Source organism: Marmota marmota, unplaced genomic scaffold, assembly GCF_001458135.2.
Source record: "Marmota marmota marmota unplaced genomic scaffold, marMar, whole genome shotgun sequence".
NCBI lineage: Eukaryota > Metazoa > Chordata > Mammalia > Rodentia > Sciuridae > Marmota > Marmota marmota.
The window spans coordinates 21,132,804-21,138,536 of NW_026000005.1; the positions used below are offsets into that span (position 1 = coordinate 21,132,804).

General features: G+C 33.2%; 1 non-coding gene across 1 annotated transcript; it reads left to right on the plus strand.

The window, feature by feature from the left end:
- Nucleotides 1–4,672: 4,672 nt before the first annotated feature.
- On the plus strand, nt 4,673–4,779 carry LOC125618398. The gene has a single exon (XR_007349679.1). It is a non-coding gene; the product is annotated as a U6 spliceosomal RNA (small nuclear RNA).
- The last annotated feature ends 954 nt before the right edge of the window (nt 4,780–5,733 follow it).

A 5,733-nucleotide genomic window follows, 5' to 3' on the forward strand; every position in this document is an offset into this window, starting at 1 on the left:
CTCTCTTAAAAAAAAAAAAAAAAGAACTGCTCTAAGAAACACTATAATTAAAATGCCTTACATAGAAAAAAGTAAAGAATATTAAAGGCTTCAGGAGAAAAATTTCAGGTCACATTTAGAGGTAAAGCAGTGAGGATCATTCTGACTTTTCAATTGAGACCATATAGTCAAGGAGGGCTTAGAATGAGATATTTCAAGCTCTGGGGGGGAAAAAAAAACAATTGCCAGACACAATTGTTATATTTAGCAAAGCTATCTTTCTAAACAGGATGATAAATAAAAACATTTCATGGTAAGAATTCCTGACCACTGAGGAGGCTCTACCAAAAAATACTTAGGAAAATACTACATTCAAATATAACTCAAAAACAAGCCCCTAAGCCGCAAAATGGAAAAAGTTCTATAATAATTAACTAAATGAAAATTAAGACTGAATGAAATACAACAGACATGATGACACGATTCTATATTTAGAAGACCCCATAAAACTTCACCAGAAGACATTTAGAACTCATAAATGAATTCAGCAAAGTAACAAGATATGAAATTAACACCCATAAATCAATTGCATTCCTATACATCATTGATAAATCCACTTAAAGAGAAATTATGAAAACCATTCCATTCATAATAGCCTCAAAGAAAATAAAATATTTGGGAATTAATCTAATGAAAGAGATGAAAAACTTCTACAATGAAAACTATAGAACACTAAAGAAAGAAATTGAAGAAGACCTTAGAAGATGGAAAGCTCTCCCATGTCATTGGATAGGCATAATTAATATTGTCAAAATGGCCATACTACCAAAAGTGCTATATAAATATAATGCAATTCCTATTAAGGTCCCAATGATGTTCTTCATAGAACTAGAAAAAGCAATCATGAAATTCATTTGGAAAAATAAGAGGCCTAGAATAGCCAAAGTAATGCTCAGTGAGAAAAATGAATCAGGAGGCATCACAATACCAGATGTTAGATTATACTACAGAGCTATATCAAGGATTTAGGCATTAGACCAGAGACCCTGTGCCTAACTAGAAGAAAAAGTAGGCCCCATTCTCCATCATGTTGGCTTAGAAACTGAATTTCTCAACAAGATTCCTAAAGCACAAGAAGTAAAATCAAAGATCAATAAATAATACTATACAAACTCAAAAGCTGCTTCACAGCAAAGGAAACAGTCAAGAACATGAAGAAAGAGCCTACAGAATGAGATAAAATGTTTGCCACCTGTACCTCAGATTAATCTCTAGGATATATAAAGGACACAAAAAAGTTAACACCAAAAAACCCCATAATCCAATAAATAAATATGCAAAGGTACTGAGCAGACACTTCACAGAAGAAATACAAATGGTCAACATATATATGAAAAAATGTTCAACATCTCCAGTATTAGAAAAATGCAAATCAAAACTAAACCAAGATTTCATCTCAGTCTAGGCAGAATGACAATTATCAAGAATATAAGTTAACAATAAATGTTGGCAAGGATGTGGAGGAAAAGGTACACTCATACATTGCTGGTGGGACTGTAATTGGTGCAACCACTCTGGAAAGTAGTATAGAGATTTTTCAGAAAACTTGGAGTGAAACCATCATTTGACCCAGTTATCCCACTTCTCAGCAATTATACTAATGACTTAAAATCAGCACACTATAGTGATAAAGCCACATCAATCAATGTACATAATAAATTAATTCACAACAGCTAAGCTATGGAACCAACCTAGGTTCCTTTCAGTAGATTAATAAATAAGGAAAATGTGGTACATATATACAATGGAATATTACTCAGCCATAAAGAATGAAATTATGGCATTTGCTGGTAAATAGATGGAACTGGAAACTATCATGCTAAGTGAAATAAACCAATCCCAAAAAACCAAAGGCCAAATCTTCTGATATGCGGATGTTGACTCATAATAGGCTGGAGGGGAGGGAGGAGTGGAATTTTACTGGATTGGACAGTGGGGAATGGGGGAAAGGAAAAGGGATGGGACTGGGAAAGGCAATAAAATGAATTAGAGTATAACTTTCCCATACTCATATATGAATATATGACCAGTGTAACTCCACATCATGTACAACCACAAGAATAGGAAGTTATACTTCATATATGTATGACATGTAAAAACACATTCTACTGTCATGTATAACTAAAAAGAACCCCCAAAAAGTAGCTCAAATCCAATTTTGTCCCATTTCAAAATCTGGTGCTTGAACCACTGTTGTACCCCTCTCCCCACCAAGTCACCATGTTAAGTGAAATAAGCCAGATTCAGAAAGACAAGTATTGAGAGTTTTCTCTCATAGTGGAAACTAAACTTTAAAAAAAGAAAAAGGGACTGATGGAAAGGGGGAAGAGAATGCTGAGAGAGGGACTGATAAGGGAGGTGGATATGATAAAAGTATATCACATATGTGTGGAAATGTCAGTCAAACCCATTAATTAATCTGTGCAGTTTATATGATTTAATAATAAAAAATAACTGCCCCTCCTGTATAACACTCACAAAGAAATACAGCAGACAAACAAAAGTGTCAGGAATAACAAACATCTGTCCATAATAACACTGAATGTAAATGGTCTCAACTCTAATTAAATTAAAGTCATAGGGTGGTAGAATGGATTTAATAAAAGAAGAAAAGAAGATACAATTATATGCTGTTTTGTTTTCTTATTTGTTCTTTTTAGATATACATGACAATAGAGTGTATTTTGACATATTACACGTACGTTAAGTATAACTTCCCATTCTTACATGCTGTTTTCAAGAGACTCATTTCATTACCAAAGATATCCACAGGCTAAATGTAGGATTAAAAAGGAAAAAAAAAAAAGATTTTCCATGCAAATCTAAAGACAAGTAGGAGTAGGTTGGACATATGGAACAAGGTAGATTTCAAGCAAATTAATCCGAAGAGACAAGGTCACTACATATGGGTAAAGGTCACTACATATGGGTAAATTCAACATGACGATATAACAATAATAAATACATATGCTCCAAATGTCAGTGTACCTAATTACATAAAATAAATACTTCTCAACATTAAATCCAAGAGAGACCCCAATACAATAATACTAGGGGATTTCAACACACTCCTCTCACAAATAGACAGGTTATCCAGACATAAGATCAATAAAGATACTTCTAACCTAAATAATACTATAAATAAAATGGTCCTAAAAGATATCTGTAGAATAGTTCATCCAAAAACAGCTGAATTTACTTTCTTCTCAGCAAATCAAGGCATCTTTTCCAAAACAGGCAATAAGTCTTAGCAAATACAAAGAAACTGATATAATCCTGTGCATATTATCAAATCATAATGGAATGAAATTAGGAAGAAAAAAATTATAGAAACTACATAAACCCATGGAAATTGAACAATAATCTTTTAAAAGAGGAAGTATCATAGAGTAAATGAGAGGAGAAATTAAAATACTTCTTGAATCAAATGAAAATAGTGATAAAACATATCAAACCTCTGGGGTACTATGACAGCAGTTCTAAGAGAAAAGTTTATAACATTAACTGACCATATTAAAAGAAAGATCCCAAATATGCAACCTAATCTTTAATCTCAAGTCCTATAAAAGCAGGAATGAACTAATTCCAAAACCAGGAGAATACAGGAAATAACTAAGAGTTGAAATGAGGAGGAGATGGAAAGAAACTATACAATGTATTTTTAGTATTACCAAGAGTTGGTCCTTTGAAAAGATAAACAACATCGATAAACCCTTCACTAAAGTAACCAAAAGAGAGGGAAGACCCAAATCAACAAAGTTAGAGATTTAAAAAAGGAGATATCACCACAGACATACAGAAGATCAATCATAAGGGACTGTTTTATACAGAATAAAGGATTATTCTGAAATACAGAAGATCACAAGGAACTATTTTTAAAACTAAATGGAAAATCTAGTAGATAAGGACAAATTTATAGACACATTTTACCTACCCAAATTGAACCAAGAGAACATAGAAAACCTAAATAGACCAATATCAAGCAACAAGATTGAAAATTCTGGGGCTAGGTGGAATATAACCTTCTGATAGAGGAATAATGACCCAGAGCTAGTACAGCATGTTTATTACATAGATTTTTTTTCATCAAAAGGTTATTTGTGGGAAAGTTTCAGCAAAGAAGGAAATCTGAAGAATGCAGGACTGGCAAGATATTACGATTATCTTGTTATGCCCAGAATTCTCTATCCCCAGGAGTTGGTGCCTGAGCTCAAAGTCTCAACTGACAACAGCTCTGCACCTTTGAACACAGCCTCCTCAGGCCAGCATCACCATAGAAACTGAGACATCTTGACCTGCACCTTTGCACAGGAAGTTTCCAGTGCAAAGCAGCCACAGGCGATCAGAGATCATGGATCAAGTCACTGCTCTCCATAATCCTTGATGAACATAGATGCAAAAATCCTAAATAAAATATCTGCAAACTGCATCCAAAAACACATTAAGAAGATTATATACCATGATCAAGTGGGTTTCATCCCAGGGATGCAAGTTTAGTTCAATATATTTAAACCAATAAATGTGATTCATCCCATAAATAGAATCAAGGACAAAAATCACATGATCATCTCAATAAATACAGAAAAAGTCTTGGACAAAATTCAGCACCCATTCATGTAAAAAACACTGAAGAGTGCTTGCTTTGGCAGCACATATACTAAAATTGGAATGATACAGAGAAGATTAGCATGGCCCCTGAGCAAGGATGACATGCAAATTCGTTAAGCATTCCATATTTTTTATAAACACTGTATTGTAAGGGGAAAATATAATGTCTTAAATAACTGTATTTAAAATTGGCAAAAAAAAAAAAAAAAACATTGAAGAAAGTAGGTATAGAAGGAGCATCCCTGAAATCCCTGAATACTACTATCCAGGCTATATATGATAAACCCATAGTCAACATGATACTAAATGGAGAAAAACTGAATGCATTTCCTCTAAAATCAGAAATAAGACAAGGATATTCATTCTCACCACTCCTATTCCATATAGTTCTTGAAACTTTAGCAAGAATAATCAGGCAGTAGAAGGAAATTAAAGTGATACAAATAGGAAAAGAAGTCAAACGTCTCTACTGATGACATAATGCTAAACTTAGAAGACTCCTCCAGAAGACATCTAGATAAGCAAATCACTGAAGTTACAGGATACAACAATATCAACACACAAAAATCAATAACTGTTTCTATATTTCATTTAAAAACGCACTGAGAAAAAAGTTTAAAATTATTCCATTCACAATAATCTCAAAAAATGTATTTGAGAACAAATCTAACAAGAGATTAAAGACTTTCATAATGAGAATTATAAAATATTGAAGAACAGAAGATGAAAATACCTACAATGTTCACTGAGAGGTAGAATTAATATTAATCTATAGATTCAATGCAATTCCCATCAAACTACCCAGGGCATTCTTCCACACAGTTTATGATCAAATTAGTTTATGGCAAATGGATGTAACTCACATCCCTGAGTTTGGCAAAAATTGCTATGTTCATGTTATTGTTGAGACTTATTCTCGATTTATCTTTGCCACTGCCTGTGTAAAAGAGAATGCTCAACATGTTATTTCTCATTGCCTAGCTGCTTTTGCAGTATTGTGCTGTCCTTTGTCAGTTTTAAACTGATAATGCTCCATATTATACTAGTTCTTGTCAACAGTTTTGCTACCAATTTCATATTGATCAT